The following is a 20345-nucleotide window of genomic DNA, read 5'->3' on the forward strand; positions in this document are numbered from 1 at the left end:
GATGAAGAGCCATTTCCAAGTTCGGCATGCACCTCAAGGGGACTGAATCTTGGGTGAGAACAGCCAGTGAACTGGATGTAAATATAATGCAGAATATGCTCCCTGATCACTGGCAATACTCACAGCATCTGTCAGCTTTGTCTCCTGTGCTCTCTTTCGGCATATCCCAGGCAGACATTCCAGATGAAAAATAATTAGCCAGACTGGAATATGTGGCAATTATCCAAAATGGTACTTAGATTTCTGCTCTGAGAAATGTGATGAAACCCTTAATGACGTCAAGCAGGAAGGGGAACGGAGAGACAAGGGTTTGAAGCTGTTTTCATTATGAAAACTGACAGCTCTTGTTTAGAATTTCACCCCCAACTGCCAGAGAGATTAATAGTTTTCTTTCAAAGGTACATTTTTATAAGATATTATGTTTTCCTCTGAAAGCTGAATAGCTCCATTCAGAAACATTTGTTGTTGTCAGATGCTGCCTAACTGGGCTGAGAGCCTACTGTAGCTCTGCAGATCTGTGACCTGCACTTCACTCCCTCCAGGCACTATAAATAATTTCCATGGAAACAGCCCTGAAGAAGATATCTGCAAGCCAGGAAGATATCTATAGCCTTTCTCTTAGATTTATGTCTTTTATTTTTCCCTCTCCATTTTCTCAGTTAAACCAACATTAAATACATTCATTTTATAAAATGCTTTACACACACAGCTAAAGTTATAAAAGAAATGAAAGATACAGCAGGGGGAAATCTGTAGGAGATTCCTACTCCACAATATGTATCTACCTATTTATGGATTATCTTCACACCCTCCATTCCCATTTGCCCCAAGGAAAAATGACATTGCACCTACACTGCACCATTTTCCACCCAAGGAAGAATTCTCCCTCAGTCATCAGGGCTGCAGGTAATCATCTGTGTAAGGTATTTCATGAAGATTGTTCTAATTCGCAGCCTGATGAGGCAGAGAAGAGAAGCAGATCCATGTGAAATCAAAGCTGAAGGGCTCTGAAACAGCCTCGTCAGACCATGAAGGGAGGAAATGAACACAGGGCAATGCACTGCAGTCTAGCCAAGCCCAAATCTGAAGCTTGTCAGGCCTGTATGTCAATTTAACATACAGTGAAAATGAGCTTTCCAGCCACTTCTCCTTCAGCAATGGAAAGAGAATGTTCAATGTAGTAAAGATAATCTGAATATCTACCAAATCCTGTTCTGTCATGATCCCCCAGTTAATGACAGTGCATATATACTGGAGGTGTACTCCCTCTTTCTTCTGGCCCTAGGAATACCATGGCTTTTAGCCCTCTCTGCGAACTGTACTGCTGGTATTGCTTTCATTGTCCACTGAAGCTGCAGATGACCAGTCCAAAGTTTTAAGAGTTTCCTTACTCACTCTACAGGTATGAGGAGAAACAGAGATTGCCTTTTCTGGGCTTGTACAACCTGGCTGGAGTTCAGGGGACAAAGGAAGCCAGTCAAAGCATCAGAATAAAGCTCAAACACAAAGCACCTAAGGAAAAGCAACTGTAGTCACTGCTTCATTTCTTTTCAGTATAACAAGAGTTGTCACTGAGCATAATTTACTATTTAAGTAATTATTCTTAGCTGCACTACAAGAAACTTTTGCAGCTCCTTCTCCCCTCTGTGAGCCTCCCGTAGGATCTAGTTTACCCTAACATAAGCTTTGAGCACTAAGAGAGTTTTCTTCACTAAAACACAGCAGATTCCACACCATCCTTTATATTTTTGCCTGTATTTTATGATCCAAAACACTTCTCTTAGTACATTCAGTACTATTAGAAATAGAGTTCATAGTAGTGTCAACACTAGCATTAAAAATGACAACTTGGGCTTCCTCAATCCTCAATGCTCTAAAGCAGACTTCTTTAAGAAAAGGTTGCCTATCAGTACATAAGCCATTAGCTATACACTTCTTTTAAGGCTTCTGTTTATACTAGACATGTCAGAAAAATCCTTGAGAAGCCAAGACTTTCTTGGCATTTTTTCATCCAAAAAGTTTAGGAAAACATCAATTAGAAGCTAATTTTTCGCAAGATGTTTGTATTTACATCTGTTCCTATAGCTACTGAAATCCAGAGTGCTGCTCAACTTGTGTTTGACAGGTTTGAGGTCCAACAGTTAAAAGAACAAGAGTACCAAGATATTCTGAAGGTGCCTTTTCTTTTCAGATTGTTCTCCGATCCCAACTCTACCTGTTATAATTCACGCTGTAACTACTTCAGATACAACCCATGTATTTAACATCAACATTACTTATCTGTGCCATCTTACCACTATAAAACGAGTATCTCATAATAATTACCCATCTTCTTTCTCAGAATGATTAAGAAGATTAATTCATTAATGTTTGTAGCACTCCTGGGACTCTCAAATGAAAAAGTGGTACATGGATGAAGGGCTTTGAATTTTGAATTCACCATCATAATCACAATTAAATAAAGGAGAACTTTCATGCTGTTACTCTCAGATTCTCTTTTTTTCAGTTCGCTATTTTATTTTTTCCTACAGGTTGCCATTTGCTGCCAAATATCCGAAAGGATTCAAAATTCCATACTACAACTTCTTTTAGAACAAACATACATTGCATCCATCACACATTAATCAACTGCATCTAGGCAACACAGGTGAAGTTAGCTCATGCTCTTGCCATCACCCCTGGGCAAAGAGATGGGCTCAGCAACTCCCACCTCTCTAACTGCTGGAAGTAGCCACATCAGACACAAAAAAGATGCATAGCAGCAAAATTGTTTCTTAACTTCCGACACAAACCAGGTATCTCATCAGAATCCCTCCAGTGGGAACAGCAATTCCCAACATATGCTGAATCTACCCCCATCTTCCTGCCACCAAAGTACTCACATACTTTGACATTCAGCCCCTGGTTTCTCCTGTCAATCATTTTGAATTAAAAACAGAGTAACAAATTATTTTACAAAATATGGTCTAGACATTAAAAAAAAAATCAAATTAAGAATTTGTGGATTAAGAAAGAGTAAAAGAGAAACAGAAGAAATTCAACTCTACTAGTTGGTTTCCCTCTGGCAGTTTTCAGTCCTTTCATTTAAAGTTAGTGACTGAATGTTCCCAAGTGACATCCATTTAGTGTCTGTAACAATTATCTAATAAAAAAATCTTATAAAGTATAGCAAGATAAAGCATTTTCAGAATCACACTCAGACTTTATGATCATGACATTTGATTCATCAGATTGCAGACTTATTAGAAATAATAGTCTTGGCTTAATTTTCTGAATACCTGATTAATAGCTAGTAAGCTTAAACAGCTTAATATTTTGACATAAGCTTTGAAACAAGATACTGTTTTTCTTAAAACAAGAAAAAATAAGTTTTCAGAAGGATAAACTGTAGGTTTGGTCACTGCAATATACACCTTCAAGTATTATACACAATTATGACAATAGAGGGTTGGAACTGGATCACCTTAAGGGACACCTTCCACTAACAGCAGGTTGCTCCAAGCCCCTGTGTCCAACCTGGCCTCGAACACTGCCAGAGATGGGGCAGCCACAGCTTCTCTGGGCACCCTGTGCCAGCATCTCAGCACCCTCACAGAGAACCATATGTGAAATATAGTGAATATACAGAATATATTTGAAATCACAGCTGTGAGCAACCCACACCTAACAGCTACAGGCTCACACCTCAGCTGCAGATTTGGAGTGGCCTGGGAATGAGTTGATTTCTATTCTCAGCCGATTCATCTCCTTTTACAGATATTAAATTCTGTTGTATAATTACTAAAATGTCTTTCACAGTCTTCTTGCTCAGAGATGAGTACTCAAATCATCTGGGATTAGGCTATAATTAATTATAAACAGCCTTCCTTACAAGCACATCCACTTTTATGAACAGACCTTGGTTTTGCAATAGTTTTTTGCTCCTCACAGCTATTTGACTTATGGTTGGGCTAAACAGGCTCCAGCCAATGGTCCCTTTCCATCATAGCACAAGTGGGTCATTGCAATAGCTTAGGAAGTAGGCTGACTTCTGCATTATTCCTAGATACAAGAAACACTTAGGACATCAGAATGCTCCTGAAACTGCGCATGGCATAAGCCTCAGGCTCCTACTACTTTGTCTTCACAAAAGACATTATAATGCTACAGTCCTGAATTGTAGTTAATGTCTAGGATTACCTTTAAACTGTGCTGAAGAAAACTGAAAAAATGCTGCAGAGGGGATTTGAAACAACACCATTTTTTTTACAAGATCGGAAATCTAAGATTTATTCGCTAGCCTTATACAGTTTAAAAATGCTTCTGTAAATAGATCACAGGACTTTTGTTGGTGAGGACAGAAAGTACCTCGGAAGCAGCAATACACAGAGATCCACTAAAGCAGACAAGCATTGCTTATATAATGGCCCTCGAAAGAACCCCAAACAGAAGATTTGCTTTCACCCAGAACGTCACACAGCTGCAGAGGTTGTGCTTTTGCAGAGTCTGAAGGGGAAAGTAAGATTAAAAGCAGAGTTGGTTTTTTTTCCCCTTAATGCTCCTTAATTTTTGTCTCATCCTGCCCCCTGGTGCACAGGTCTGCTGCTTTCACACAGGCACATTTGTACAGCCCTGCATCTGTTACAGGTATTTGTGAAAAACAATGTGTATCACTTAATGTGGGAAGGATCTTATTAAATACTAAGGGGAATACAATAGTATTCTTATTGATTTATCTAAAAATTAACAAAGCATCTGCAGAATTTTCAGTGCTGCAATATATATTCTTTCTATTCCAGAGAAGTATTTAATGATCACCATTAAGTGAGAATGGATAGTAAGATATATATATGTATATTTAAACATACAACGTTCATTATTGAATAATGTTTCAGTATGAGCTCAGGATATAGCATCATCTACAGCATGAGAGAAAGATTGTTTATTTACATGTCACAGATTCCTTTCTTTTGTTTCTAGAAGGATCAACAAAGATGCTAGCACAGACCTGCTGTGCTGTAGCACCTTAGGAGCTAGAAAGGTGGTTTGGTCCTTCCTACCTGTTAGATCTAAAGCAGAATTAAAGGCTAAGATTTGTCACCCATTTAACTGCTGCAATTCTACTCTTACTTATTCCTCATTACTTAGAGGAATGATTTGCTCTAAGAGTTACAAAATAAGATACTACCAGCACAGGTAAATGCTAAGTTTAGTCTCTTCAGCATACTCAGCCATGTTTAGGTTATTTTGAGGCAACAAAGTTTGCAAAAGCTCACTATGGCCACATGAATGGTGACACCAGGGTGTGACATTGGAGTACACTCACCTCCCCATGCTCCAGGTACCACCACAGGCCTCTTGATCAACCAGAACAGTCTTAGCAGCAGCCACAGCCTTCTTCAGGTGCCTTCATCATCCACCTAAAACCCAAACAGATTCTTTATACCTTTCCTTGTTTTTCTAGTGCACAGAAGTGCACCAAAAGGAGCATGACCAGCAGATTAAAGCTCAATCCTGTTCTCACCCAGGCAACACAAATAAGAAGTAACTTGTAGAGGCATATGTAGGAACAAAACACTAAAATAGCAGAAAATATCAGAAACCAGAGCAGAAGCTTTATGTTTTCCATATGCAATGTGGCCTGGGTTCTCAGCTGATGTCAAGCAGCGTAATTTCCAAAGCTCAACTGCTTTGCACTCTCCAGGAATCCAGCCATATGTGACAGCTTTGGGCAAAGGAAGATAAGACATTTTACTACAGCTGCATGACAATTTGCCTAAACTGTGAATTTACAAGTTGCAATCAGGTTGGTCTGCCCCACACAGGCATGTGAAAACACTGCAGGCTACATGACTTACACAGTGCCCCTGCCAGATCCAAAACCTGGTAAGAAAGGGTAGGTTGCAGATGATGATGATCTGCTACCTGCAAACTAATACCAGCATGTTTAGAGAACAGTTTCTTATCACTGGGTATTACCACAGGACAAACTTTTCACTATTTACCCACCCAACCCAGATTAACTTGTGCTCAGGCATTTAGGGATTATGTGTCTTTAGGAGCCTCAGATACTGGGGTACACAGGATTGTGCTTTCAGGGCCATTTGAAGGCTTATTTAAATAACACTCTCACTACACAATTAAAACCAGTTTGGTTTCAGTGTAGTTAACCTGCCAAGGGTACAAGTAGGTGCTATACAGTCTAATTTAAAAAAGAAAGTTTTCTCCCTTTTGCCACTGAAACACAGACAGGGCTCTGGTTCACCTCCAGTGGCTGCAAGTGAGTTAGCCCTCAATTTATACAAACTTAATTCTAAATAGTTCAGATGAGGACGTGATCCTGCAGTCCTTGCTTGTGTCAAACAGGATATAGTCAGGTGAACACCACCACTGATTTTAATAGTCTAACTGTACACAGGAAATAAGTAAATAAATTAATAAATAGGAAGCTTTACAAAATGAGAAAGTATCTTATTTTTTGTGATTCTGGATTATAAAACACTACCATGCTTAACACTCTTGGCTGAGCCATCCAGTCCATAAACAGTTTCGCTGACACAGAATCCCAGGACCTTCAGTGTTGGAAGGGCCCTCTGGAGATCATCCAGTTCAATCCCCTGCCAAGGCAGGGCCACCCAGAGCAGAGCACACAGGAACATGTCCATGGTGGGTTTGGCATGGCTTGAGAGGGAGACTCCACAACCCCCTGGGCAGCCTGTGCCAGGGCTCTGACACCCTCACGTAAAGCAGCTCTTCCTCAGGTTGAGGTGAAATTTGTGTGTTAGTTTGTGGCCACTGCTCCTCAGTCCTGCTCAGGGAAAAGGCAGATTGGCAGCCAAACAGCCTGTGAGTTGGAGCAATGTCCCTGAAGCCAGCAATTGGGATAGAACAAGTCCCTCCTCTCAGGCACAGAAAGGACCCCTCAGAGACCAGCCTCAGTGTTAAGTTCTGCAGGAGCTGCAGAACAAAAGAAATACCCACTTAGCAAGCTCTAGGGCTTTCCAGACCTTCTTGTGTAACACCTCTCTTCTTACCTGCTGTGATGTTTCAGTGTTTTGTCTGAATGCCCAAACACAGAATTAGAGCCAACCAAGGGAGGCGGCAAAGGCTTTGGACATAGCTCCCAGGCGTGCTGCTTCACTTCTTGGGGTTGCTGACCAGGACAGCAGACTTCTTTCATCAAACCAAAAGATACAGCTGGGAGGAGGGGAAAAAAGAGAGGTTTTCAAGACACATGGACGTTAATGGCTTTTCTGTGCCCCAAAACTTTGTTTTTCCAACCAGCTGGTCTGTCAAATAGAAGGCATCACCTCTGCCTATCCATCTTGCATACTCACCAAGCACTTAAGGAATTAGACAAATAATTCTATTAACAGATAGGGCTGGTTGGTACTGATATGGAGAAAACTCCAGGAACAAACTTGCCAACAAAGTTTTCAAGCTGACAAGCAGGTATTCTTTATTGCGGCACCAGGAGACATGGGGGATAGCTCCTCCTAACGTGTGTCTCCCCACTGCCACACAAGCCATCCTTTTATAGCCACTGGGCATACATACATATTCATGAGGCTACATATGGATTACATAATTTTCCAGAAAGTTCCCCGCATGCGTACAGAATTGTGGTGGTGGTCTCTGAGGGTCATTTACTTCTTCCAACAATCTTCATCACTTCTGGCAGCCTTTGAAGCATGCGCAGTAGATGCTCATACCAGTTTAATTGGTTCATTAGCACCAGAGACATAATAATCCTCCTATCCTCCTACTTATCAGTTAGTTTAACTGTAGCCCATCCTAGACACCTGCGGTTCCCAGATACTCCTTATCCCTGTGTCCTATTCTTCTAGACTGTTTTTCGTAAACTATGTCACAACTATAACAATTTATCTTGCGAGAATTCTCAGTATGTTCTCTAGCTGTACTCTATTTTTTTTTCTCTATGTATCACGCACCTCAGTAATTTTCCATTGCTACTGTTACAAAGCCATCAAACTTAACATTACTTAAATCTAATTCTAAAGGTTTCTATATTCCCTTTTGTGATTTTGTGCCCCCTTGTTTCAGTACACGTGTCTTGGTTCTGGACAATTTTTGTTGATGGTCCTCCCTAAGCAGTGTGCAGCAAATTCCTTGCAAAACTTGTATCTGTTCCCATTAACTAAGACCACAAAGGACAGTTTCTATAGCCTCCCAAATTCTTTCCTTCAACCCATAAGGGGAAGAGGATAGTGAACCTAAAGTAGGAAGATATTCTGTCAATTTTGTAAGAAACCATGAAGATGTTCCAAGGGCTGGAGCAGCTCTGCTCTGGAACCAGGCTGAGAGAGCTGGGGTGGTTCAGCCTGGAGAAGGCTCCTTCAGGGGAGACTTAGAGCAGTCCAGTGCCTAAACGGGCTCCAGGAAACCTGGAGAGGGGCTTTGGACAAGGGCCTGCAGGGACAGGACAAGGGGAATGACTTTAACCTGCCAGAACAGGGGAGACTGAGATGAGCTCTTAGGCAGAAGCTCTTTCCTGTGAGGGTGCTGAGGCGCTGGCACAGGGTGCCCAGAGAAGCTGTGGCTGCCCCATCCCTGGCAGTGTTCAAGGCCAGGTTGGACACAGGCGCTTGGAGCAACCTGCTCAAGTGAAAGGTGTCCCTGCCTGTGGTAGAGGTTGGAGCTGGATGAGCTGTAAGGTCCCTTCCGACACTATGATTCTGTACATGTGAAGAATTCTAGAGAAGAGACTACTTCTGTATGTATTGTCACTAAATGGCTTCCATATAACCATCAAGTGTCTTGAGCACAGTCTCTAGAAAAGAATCTGCTTAGCAGTGTTAAAGAAAGCAGAATCCATCAATATGTGTATGCTTGTGAAAGAAAGAGTACCAGTTGCCTGGACAAAGAATAGGAAAGCAAAATCCAGTTGTGCAAACCTACCTCTATTAACTGTTCCTCTACGAGCCCCTGCAGAGCTGCCAAGCAGCTCTGGGTGGGGGCGCTGGGTTTTGGAGGAAGCCCCTTGCTTTTAACTGGCCTCTTCCTCCTTTTTTTTTGTTGTTTCCTTGGTGACAAGCTCCCAACCCCTGCATTAATGCCCTCCTCCTTTTCTGTCCGAGCGGCCCCTGCACAGTTTGGGCCTGCAGCCACCAGCCCAGCCCCTCTCGGCCTCCCTGGCGTCTCTTCGTGTCGTCTGCCTCCCTCCGCCCACCAACCCGCTGCAGCAGGGCACGGCGTGCACAGCCCGGTCCACGCTCACCTCAAGAGACGAGCGGAGGCAGCTGAGACACCCGGAGCTCCGCGCTGCCGCCCGCCCAGCCCAGCTCCGCCCGGCTGCCACCACAGCGGCCTCGCCTCACCCTGGGCCCCTGATCTCAGCGCGCGCGCGCCTTCCCGCGCAAACTGCCACAGCGCCCTGCCCCCCTCCCGCCTTCTTCCCGTCATGGCGGTGCCGGCCCGCAGCGCCTCACCGCGGCAAAGGGCCGGTGATGGACGTCGATGGGCTCGGGTGTGCCGGTGTCCGCGCCGCGGCTCAGACACGGTTTCCTTCTAGAAGTTCCTGTACAGAGACAGAATCTGCCTTGTGTGCACCTGCTTCTTAATCTTTGATACATTTAGCACGTAAGCTCCACAAAGGGTCATTAAATCCCCTGATTTTATATTTAGAAACCCACAGAACTTATCCCAAACCCACAACCATCCACGTTTTACCTGAAGCACTGGGAAGCCCATCACCCCTTTCTCCAGCCATAAATACACCTATGTGACTTGCCAAAAGTTCACCTGGAACACCATAGACCCACATGAATATCATCGCGGGACTCGCCTTCTTCCCACCAGGAATGTCTCTTCTGCTGCTGCTGTTGGGTACATTCCTCAGTCATTTCCACAAGTTCTATTACATGAAAACCTGGCCTTTTATTAAAGTAATGAGGTAACTTTTAAACCTGCATTTGCTTATAAAAAATACATCTTCTTAGGAAGTTGTTTATATGCCAAGGAGTGATACCATTATTCCTGTGACTTCTCCAAGAGAAAAACTATAATGTTATTTGTGCTACAGCAGTGATTCTGTCCCCTTAACAGTGTCTGACTTTGCTGGGCACAGTAAATTCATGAAACTTCAGTGACTTCCTGGCTCTAAGAGGTCACACTTTAAACAATACATGGAGAAAACCCTGGAGTGTTAATATTGCATGCACATGCACCAGAAGGGATTATTCTCACCATGCATGAATTGGACTACACACTCTTGCTACTCGTACTGAAAGTCCTCAGTGTAATACCACAGCTTGCAGGACTGGAGGCGGAATTACATCCTCTTCCAAATCCTGCAGATTGAGTGCTCCCTCCCACCCATTCCACTGTACTGCTGCCAAAGTTCACTCTCACTGGTATTGTCATTTCTAGTTTGAAAATGCTTTCAGATTGCAAGAGGCTGCAGTGGAAAAAAAAAAAATCACTGACATGAATTTGGCATGCTTCTCTGTGAGCAGCAGAGGGAAACTGCCTGCATTGCAGCATGACAGTCAGCATCCCCCATGGGTAAGAGCATTTGTTTCCCTCATCTGAGAGCAGCACACAAAATAGCTGCGCCAAGAGCCATTGTTCACTCTCCTATCAGTGGTCAGCAACAGGGGAAAAGGTGGACTTGGTGAAATCTAGCATGCTGAGCTTGAATCAGCCAGGATGGAGAAGACCTTTAAGATCATCAAGTCAAACTGTTACCAAGGCCACCACTAACCCATGTCACAGCTACCAGAATTTCCACAGAACAAATAATACGCAGGGTCTGGAGCATTTCTGCAGCAAACTCCTGACCTGCAAGTCCAGGTGATTTGAAAGCAGTGCCCTTACAAGCAGTTTCCAGTCTGATGAAGCCACTTTAAAATCATAGAATCATAGAGTGGTTTGGGTTGGAAAGAACCCTAAGATCATCCAGTTCCAACCCGCCTGCCATGGGCAAGGACACCTCACACTAAACCATGTCACCCAAGGCTCTGTCCAACCTGGCCTTGAACACTGCCAGGGATGAAGCATTCACAGCTTCCCTGGGTAACCCATTCCAGTGTCTCACCACCCTCACAGTAAAGAATTTCTTCCTTATATCCAATCTAAACTTCCCCTGTTTCAGTTTTAACCCGTTACCCCTTGTCCTTTCACTACAGTCCCTAATGAATAGTCCCTCCCCAGCATCCCTATAGCTGCCCTTCAGATACTGGGAGGCTTCTATGAGGTCTCCACGCAGCCTTCTCTTCTCCAGGCTGAACAGCCCCAACTTTCTCAGCCTGTCTTCATACAGGAGGTGCTCCAGTCCCCTCATCATCCTCGTGTCCTCCTCTGGACTTGTTCCAACAGTTCCATGTCCTTTTTATGTTGAGGACACCAGAACTGCACACAATACTCCAGGTGAGGTCTCACAAGAGCAGAGCAGCGGGGCAGGATCACCTCCTTCGACCTGCTGGTCACGCTCTTTTTGATGCAGCCCAGGATACAGTTGGCTTTCTGGCTGCGAGCGCACACTGAAGCCGGCTCATGTTAAATTTTTCATCAAACAGCACCCCCAAAAAATCTGTTATGCTTGTCTCTACTGAGAACAGTTTTTGGCATATCTTAAAAACATTGTAGAGTGGTTCTCAGTTTTGAGAAGCTTCGTTTCTTCTTCTTATGCTGAAGATGTTTGAGCTTCCATAGAAGGACTAATCAAACCAAAAGAATACTCTGTCATAGACTGTGTGTGGACCAGATGTGCTGCTGTTGATGTTACCAAGAGATTTTTCCCCCAGTGGGTTCATAGGAACAGGAAGAGGCCATATGGTAGTAAAGATAATTTACATAGCACCTTTTATCACCGAATATCACAAAGCACCTTGCAAGTCACCTACTGTTCAGGAAGAATTTCACTCGGAACTGAAATGCACATACCTTTAGGGTAAAACTTGGCAAACACATAATAGACACAGTAATGCTATGAAACAAGTAACTTGCTGTAAAGAATAAAGCCATAGCAAACTGAATCCTGAGAGGAAGATGGGCAGACAAATTCTATCTATAAATCAGTTGCAATTGGCACAGTTTCCCCCTATATGCAAAGCAATACTTTTTTAAAATTAGTATCTCCTTTTTAGTAAGTGCAACCCTGTTAAAATGATCTGCAAATATAGACACTGAAAGTGGAACACAAGACCAAGTGGGCAACTTCTTATTAGTTCTGTAGACATTTACTGTACATATGCACAGTAAATGTGCATCCATCACCTTAATCTCAATGTCCCAGAAGGTAATGTGGCCAAGAAAAGTTGTTCTAGTTTTTTTATACTTGTAACTAGGAGGTAGTTTAGGAGGCTCTAGGCAGTTTCTGATTCTGTCACAAATATCACTACAGAAGTCTCAATAACCAAGAAAAAGGAGGTGTTTAAAATACAATAACATTTTCCTTCTATCCATCTTGGGGAAAATGAACAGTAGGAGAAAGAACACATGATAAAGTGCGATCTGCATCAGAGGCAGTAAAGAAAACAGTACTGTCTTTTCAAATCAACATAAAATTCCTTTACTGAGGTCTAGTATTTAAAAATGTTCCCTTCTTTGGTTACCATTCTACCACTTCCAGACTGATGCTTTCAGCCCAGAATCTGTCTAATCTCCAGTAGGTACATTCGTATTATGCTTAAGTGCTGTAAGAAGGCAATTCTAAATGCTGCTCAACAAATGAAATGAATATTAAGTAGACAGACACCATGATTTAATTTATGTTCTATATTTATAGAGCTCCCAGAAGAACTAACTACAAAATCCTTCACCGCACTTCAAATGAACCTGGAAATGTAGTTTATGGAAAGAGACTCTGGAGACAAGGATTTTTGAAGAACCTGGAAAGTTCAGCTCCTACCTTTTGCTTTTCTGTTCTCAGAATTGCTGTCCTGTCCATGCACAGTAACTCAGGCCTGGTCACACAGTCATAGCAGTCTTAGCACCACGTTTGCCCTTGCAACCTAGCTGCAGTGCTCCTTCCTATCCCAGAAAAGAGAAAGGTGTGAAGACAACATTACTGACTCTGTAATAAATGAGGTAACAAGTAAGACATGTAATAAGTGACCAGCAGGTCTTATCTTCATCCCAGCACTGCAACTTGTATAACCAAGAGCACAACATTTTCAGCACAGCTATGGGACAGCTGAAAAACTTCTGGGTATTAAACTAGCTGCCTAGGAGGAAAGGGGTTTCTTGGAGCTGTTCAAACCCTTAAAGTTGACTATGACAAGACAGAGCATCAGGATATTCCTGCTCACTCCAAAGGAGTAACAGCAGAGGTTGTACAGCAGACACATCAACACGTGGCTGCCTTGAAAATCATGGATTAGAAAAGACACCAAAGGTTTCCTTGACTCAGATGTCCAAGGGGGAGCAGCACAGCCATGTACTGAAGTTCTGTACTCTTACCCCAGTATGGACCTGATAAGCATTCCTGGGAAGTGTGCAGGAGCAGTATCACTCCACAATGATGATGCCCATTTCCATGGTGGTGTTTTGTTCTGCCTCCTGATGTACTTACAATCAGAGGTGCAGAACAGGATGAATCCAATGCGCTCAACCCCCAGGAGCAATTTGTTTTTTTCATTTTTAAAGTAAGAGTCATAGGCACTAAAAGGCTGTGAAATTACTATTATTAAACTACCTTTAAATATGTTTAATGGCACCACATGCTGACTCAGAAATTCCTTTCCTCCAAGCCTATAGAAAGCGGAGGGCTTAATTGTGAATGCTTTATTATTGTGTTGATAAATGTACCATAGCATTCATGCCCTTTCAGAAAAAAATTCACACAGGCCCTTTTTCACTCAGTGTCTTAAAGATAAAACTTCAATAAATCTCCTTAGAAGAGCAATCTGAGCTTCTGTAATAAAAATAATAATAAAACTAGCACTTACCTTACTTTAGATCTTCAAAGTGCTGTTTGGATATTAAGCAATTTGTCCCTGTTGCCAAGGATTTTAGTTTGCATTGGACAGCAAGTAGCAGCAGGTATCTTCCCACCTCCCTTTCCCCTGTCTCCATTAGGGTTTTTTCTCCTTCCTGTTCTATTACACATATGCTAGATTGGCTTCCCTGTACATGGGAATTCCAGACATCTCTTCCTGATGCTACTGAATGGTTTGAATTTGCTTTTACCAGCCAGGGGAACCCATCAGACATCTATTATTTCTAAGATTTCTCAGGAATGGAAAGGAGAGTCAACTTTCTTCTAAAGCCTGTTCTCTTGCCGTAACACTGAGATGCCATGAGTATGTTTTACAAGGAAATATCCCCTTCTTTCTAGCTCCAATGCCCTTATTTTCTACCAAAACTAGTGAAACCAGGGGGAGTAGAACAGTATTTATGCTTACACAAATACAAGGATAAATACTATTGCCCTCAGTTTGTATAAAGTGACAATTCCTGCTGTTTATAGGAGACCACCTCCTTTTCAGGTAGCAGGAAGTGCAGGGAAAAGAGTCAGCGCTGCTTTACAAACTGGGGACCACTGTACAATAACCGAGATTTGCAGAGCCAGAGTCTGTCAAGGCAGCAATGCCAGAAAGCAGTTGTACTTCAGATGTATTGCGCTCCCACCCCACCCAGAACCTCAGAAGCTGGTACAGTCCTGGCTCCTCTTTGCAGCACCTCTTTCTGTACGTGTTCAGAAGTGTAAAGTGAACCACATCCTTGGAATTTCAAATTATACCCCAAGGAGACAGAGGAGTTTGCAGATGTAACCAGCATGAATTCAGTACATTAATTCTGCAGGCAGAAGAGCGTCCAATGTCCAAGTGCATTACAGCCATTTATCTTTTGCTTATCCAGGAAGATTTCTATAAGCTTGTGAGGGGAACATTGTCAATAAACATGAAAATAAAACCACCACAACCTTGGCTTGAGGAACGTTTCCCAAAGGTAAGGATTACCATCACCCAGTGAAGCAATCCCATTTCCAGATGGTACCAGCATAGAGGCATGGCATATCCACAGCAGCTATGACTGAGCTGTGAACCTTGTGTTGCTTCATTGTTTTCTCTCCCTGTCTCATAGAATCACATCATCAACCAGGTCGGGGAAAGACTTTTAAGATCAAGTCTAACCTGAAAGTGAGAAGCATAATAGTACACATCCTGAAAGGGCTCTGCCACATGCTTGGCTCCCCCTGCAGAAGCGGTTCTGACAGGTTGTGTTAAAACCCAGCCCCCTGTTTGCAAGACCAATACAAATCAGTAGATGCAGAGGAAACAGCTGCTGCACAGTGATCATTAAGGTCCTTTCCAACCCTAACTATTCTATGATTCTATGATCTGACCCTTTGCCAGTACCAGTAATGAGTGCTCCAAGAAGATGCAGACAGGATCATAGATCGTACTAGATAGAGTCACAGAATGGTTTGGATTGGAAGATGTCAATTACAGGAATTAGGTATGTATTATTGGTAGAGAAGAATTGATACAGCTGAAGCAAAACCATGAGATTTTTTGGGTCTGAAAGCATGAAGCAGAATTGTTTCTCTCTGATGGTACACAGCAAAGATTTCTGAGCTGATTTATTACATAGCTTATGAAAGATCAACACATGTACAGAGAACAAATCACTGTTTTCTTTTCTTCTTCTCAGAACCATAACTGAAGTGGAGGCTGAGACGGAAAGGAAACTGACTCAGTTTTCAAGGGCAGGTCTCTTGCTACTTAACGCCGGAATTGGCTGAGTTTTCTGTTACGTTCTATGCTGCCATCATCTGGCTCTTTTCAGAAAAACTGACATTTTCCAAATCTCTGTTACCTCCCTCCAGGCCTGTTTTCCTCTGGGTAGGAAGTTTCAGTGATTCCTGGGAAGGTATTTCACAGCAAGGATTTGCACTTGTCCAAACAGCAAGCTTCTCTCCAGCTACCACAATCCCTTTTGGCTAGGCATCCAGCTCCCTTTGCCTAACTGAGCACTCAGGACAGAGGGAGGATGTTGATTTATGTGTCTTTTCACACTCCAACCTACTAGTCTGATTCTAGCTCTTCTCAGTCATCCAGCAGAGGTTCCTTGCTAGCAAGGCAGTTACTTTTAGCATGCAAGCCACCGGGGTCCTGACCCTGTCCTCCTAATTTAGGGAACACAGACACCTGGTCATGGGAAACACCTTTCTTCCTACAGTAAAATGGGTGTTCCCAGCTCTTCCAGTGATTAATTTCAATACAAACAGATCGTTTACTTACTCTGAGGCAAATACTATCTGCTGCCTGACAGGGCAGTGATAAAAGGTGAGAGAATCTTTCCAACCAGCTTACACTGACCCAAGGCCACACTGCTTCCAAGAGATACAACCTTCTCCTCCTTCCCATTCGACTAGCAACCAGAATACTGTGTAAGGCTTCAGAAACATTGCTCTGCCTAAAAATTGGATTTCTGATGGCTAATAAAGCTCTCGGTGAACCATGAAAGCAGCGATGCTAATGCAGATGTGAGGGAGAATGATACGTACAATAAACTTGGCATTGTCTTTAGGCTGCAGCACACCTAAAGAAAGTCTTTTATTTTTTTTTTGCCTTTCCAATCATAGGAGGGGGAAGGAATTGTTCCTCAGCTCCATCTAAACCTCCCCTGGTGCAGCTTGAGGCTGTTTCCTCTTGTCCCACCCCTTGTTCCTTGGGAGCAGAGCCCAGCCCCTCCTGGCTCCATCCTCCTGTCAGGCAGTTGTAGGGAGCGATCAGGTCCCCCCTGAGCCTTCTCTTCTCCAGACTGAACCCCCCAGGTCCCTCAGCCGCTCCCCATCACATTTGTGCTCCAGGCCCTGCACCAGCTCCATTGCCCTTCTCTGGGAAATACTGGGTATTTTGTTTACTCCCTGTTCTTCCCAGGAGCCCTCTGGTCTCTGCACATGCCAGACTAAAGTGTACTGAGCAAAACATACCCAGCTTCTTTGTCTCCCTGCCAAAGGATTCACCTAACCTGTTATGTAGGTGGGAAGAACAGGAAAGCAGGGCTGCTTGCCTCTCTGCTGGCCAGCCACAGCCCAGTCCCAGTGCAGAACAAGAAGACACCACACAGAACACTTCCGTTGTACAGGAACTGCAAACAGGCAAAGAGAGCACATCAATCAGTGTGCACTTCTTGACAGGATACTAACTGATCACCACAGGGAGACAACAGCATGGGGTTACTGGGAGACATTCCAATATGCTTCCCTTCATTCCTTTTCCTGAACCATTGCCCAGGAGATGTAGGTAAGATAAGCCTCTGCTGGACATGTCCCTGTTTTTCGCAATAGGGAACTACTGCATCCAAGGGAGGCTTTGGGGCCTGTAGTTTAGAAATGACAAATCTTGGAGCAAAGCAGGAAAAAAGGGCATATTTAAACAGGGACTGTAAGGGCAAACCTAAAGGGCAAAAAGGAGAAGGGAGACTTGGTCTTAGAAACTTTAAGAGCAGCTGCTTGGATTTAATCCCCACAGCTCAACCTTGAGAAAATCTGCAGAATCAAAACTGAAATTAGAGAGACCCTTCCTTAATGACTAAAGTAAAACCATGGCTAATACTGAATATGCAGAAATGACCATGCATTCTGCCCGAGCAGTAACTGCAAATGACAGCGTGCTGAAGTTTACAGAGCCTCTGTTTGCTGCTTAGTTTTTATTGACAGAACAGAGGTGGGACAAAGAAGACGGAGGATGTGACAGCTGAATTAAAGCTCCATTGGGAATTCAAATCTGAATTGGATATGAATGAATGCACGCAGGTCTTGTGCTTCTCCTAAAGACCTCCACTGACCTGAATACGAGCTGAATGCCTCCCTCATGCATCCTGGCAGAAATGGACTGAGACTTCCAGACCCATTTAGGAACTAGCAGAAATGGACCTGGGCTTCCAAGGCTTGAAAGAAATCCCAATCCTATAGAAGCAACACTGAAAACACACGCATACCTCTGTAAAAATACCCCTGTCAGCATGGTTAAACATTGTAGGCTTGAGAATACCTTGCATACAGTTGTTTGTAGAGGAAATGCAGACAAGTCCTTTATTGGCCCTGTATTGTACCACTGGCATTTATTTCTTATGCAGCCAGTTTTCCTAGCCTTGACCTGCTTAACTTTAGAGCAAGAAGCAGCAAATCATATAGAAATATGTGGTGAGTGTTCCTCTCTTGTGGATTAAACCAACCAAAGAATGCTTCATTTCATTTTCCAAGCAGGCTTTCTTATGTTTCTGGAGAGTGCTGATGCCCTGTGATGTCTGAGCAAGACAGCATTAGGACCATAGACACGGTACTCCTCCTTGCTTTCTTGATAAAAGAATAATGAACTCAGTGGTGCAGAAGCAACACAACATGCCTGTATGAAGGCGACCTCAAAGCCCACTCAGCTACTTCACTGGTGTGCATTAAAATTAATGAGTTTCTGCTACAAAAAGAAAGAGGTAAGAGGTGTCCTTAGGTGGAAAGGAGATCTCTGATCTTGTGTTATAGCACAGCCACTGAGCGCCACAGAATCCTGCACTGCTTAGTCTCAAATACATTTCTTTTTTAACAGGGGAAGCAAGGACAGGCTGAATACACTTACTATATCTATTGAAAGATGGGATAGGAGAACTTCTCATTTGCATCTTAAGCACCTTCCCATTAGTAAAGACTGGACTGCCATTAAGACTCTTTTTTTTCTCCCCTTTTATATAGCTAATAGAGCAAAAAATTGGCAATATTGAATGCCAGGCAGCACCTGAGGCTGCTAACTCAGCCAATACAGCCACAGTGCTTAATGGATCTCAATTACAGAGCCCTTATTTTTTGTGCATGGGAACATCTATCTGGAGGTCAGCACATTTCATTAATATTTTTGATTAACGCATCCTTCACAGTGGTTTGGAGCTTTTAATGCTCCCTGGTTAATGAAGCAACATCCTGAAGCAGCCATTAGCTTGGGACATAATACGCATTCAAAATTGCTGTTTCATTAAGACAGCTCACTTTTACCCCAGATTCTTCAAGGCTTCATCCAACTGCAAAGAAGAGTTAGTAACACCCTGTGACACTAACATCACTTTGAAGCTCCTGTCCTGCCTAAGTGTTCCAGCGAGGAACAAAAGTAACAAGCATGTTTCACATCTGAAAAGCACGTCAAGTATTTTATGAGCTCTGCTCAAGCCGTTTGCTTGGATTGAACTTCTAACTGGAAGACACTTTACCACAGACTACCTGAATTCCACAGAAGAATTGCCTAAAATCTTAAGGAAGGTCACTTCCTATTTTTAGGTGCTAGAGACACATCAATCTCAGATACATCAGTGATTGATAGCTTTGGCCATAGAATAAAATTACAAGTAAAAGTCAGAAAAGCAAGATCACCTCAAAACTGCTCTGAACTATCCCATATGCTCCAAATATTCTCTTATTGGCGAGATCTGATCTCAGACTACTCAGATTTGACATTTATGCACTTTCTGTCCCAGAATTCAGTGTAGCCTACAGAGAACTCAGAGAAGGGGGGAAAGAAGTTCAGTCTGCTAATGTATGGAGCTTTCCAAATGTAATGTGCCTGTGATTTATGCCTAAAAATCTTTGCCATGTCACTGGTGCTGAACTTACTATTTCTACAATATACCTTCCTCAGTCTGCAGACTGTTTCTGGTCTAGTTTAATCAAGTTCAGCCTATTAAAAGTATGACATTATTTTGGGCAGTTATTTTGCTTATCTCATTAAACCCAGAAATTTGCTATACTGCCATGCCATTAAATCCCAGACAGTCGAGGAGCATTCAATTAGGACTGTATTATTCATCATTACTTACATTTAGTTTTCCTTTAGTCTCAGTACCTTCAATCTTTCTCAAAATACATACCACACAAAGAAACATGGCATCTGAAGGTCAGCCTCTATCACTTCTTTTAGGGAAAGAGATTTTTGGGAAGGCAGGAAAGAAAATGGAAATGAAAATGTGTCCCAGAAGCCTCCAGAAACATTATTTAAATAAATAACCTAAATACAGTTGATTCCAGCTTCTCCAGTTAAGGCAAAATAGAACCCCAGCACTGAGCAATCTGCCACGTATTCAATAAAACCTCAGACTGGGCTCTGGCAAGGAACTGATTTCTCTCTTCCTTCCCTCCTAATATAAAGAAAGTTCAATTGGATGTGTGGAAACATAATTAAGAGACATTTCCACAATGGAAATGAAGCTATAAACACTGGTACTATATGAAGACAAAAGTCTCAATATAAAGTAAAGACAAAATGGTCTGTGGTCCTTAACGTATATCTATGCTAGAGAGCAGTTCAGCTGAGAAACACATGGGTGTATTGGTGGATGATGAGTTGACCATGAGCCGGCCCTTGAGCCAGGAGGGACAAGAGTGCCCGGGGCTGCATCAGGAGGAGTGCAGC

General features: G+C 42.9%; 1 long non-coding RNA gene across 2 annotated transcripts; it reads right to left on the minus strand.

Moving 5' to 3' along the window:
- Positions 1 to 5158: 5158 nt before the first annotated feature.
- Positions 5159 to 20123, minus strand: LOC134157291 (uncharacterized). Of its 2 annotated transcripts, XR_009962265.1 has the most exons (4): positions 17946 to 20123; positions 17740 to 17860; positions 12851 to 12972; positions 5159 to 5399 (listed from the first exon to the last, which is right to left on the minus strand). It is a non-coding gene; the product is annotated as an uncharacterized LOC134157291 (long non-coding RNA). The 2 variants fall into 2 exon arrangements; XR_009962264.1 differs by having other exon boundaries at positions 17740 to 20123.
- Between the last annotated feature and the right edge of the window lie 222 nt (positions 20124 to 20345).

The sequence above is a fragment of the Pezoporus occidentalis genome, unplaced genomic scaffold, assembly GCF_034315485.1.
Source record: "Pezoporus occidentalis ecotype Australia unplaced genomic scaffold, CSIRO_AGI_Poc_V1 ctg94, whole genome shotgun sequence".
In the NCBI taxonomy this organism is placed as follows: Eukaryota; Metazoa; Chordata; class Aves; order Psittaciformes; family Psittacidae; genus Pezoporus; species Pezoporus occidentalis.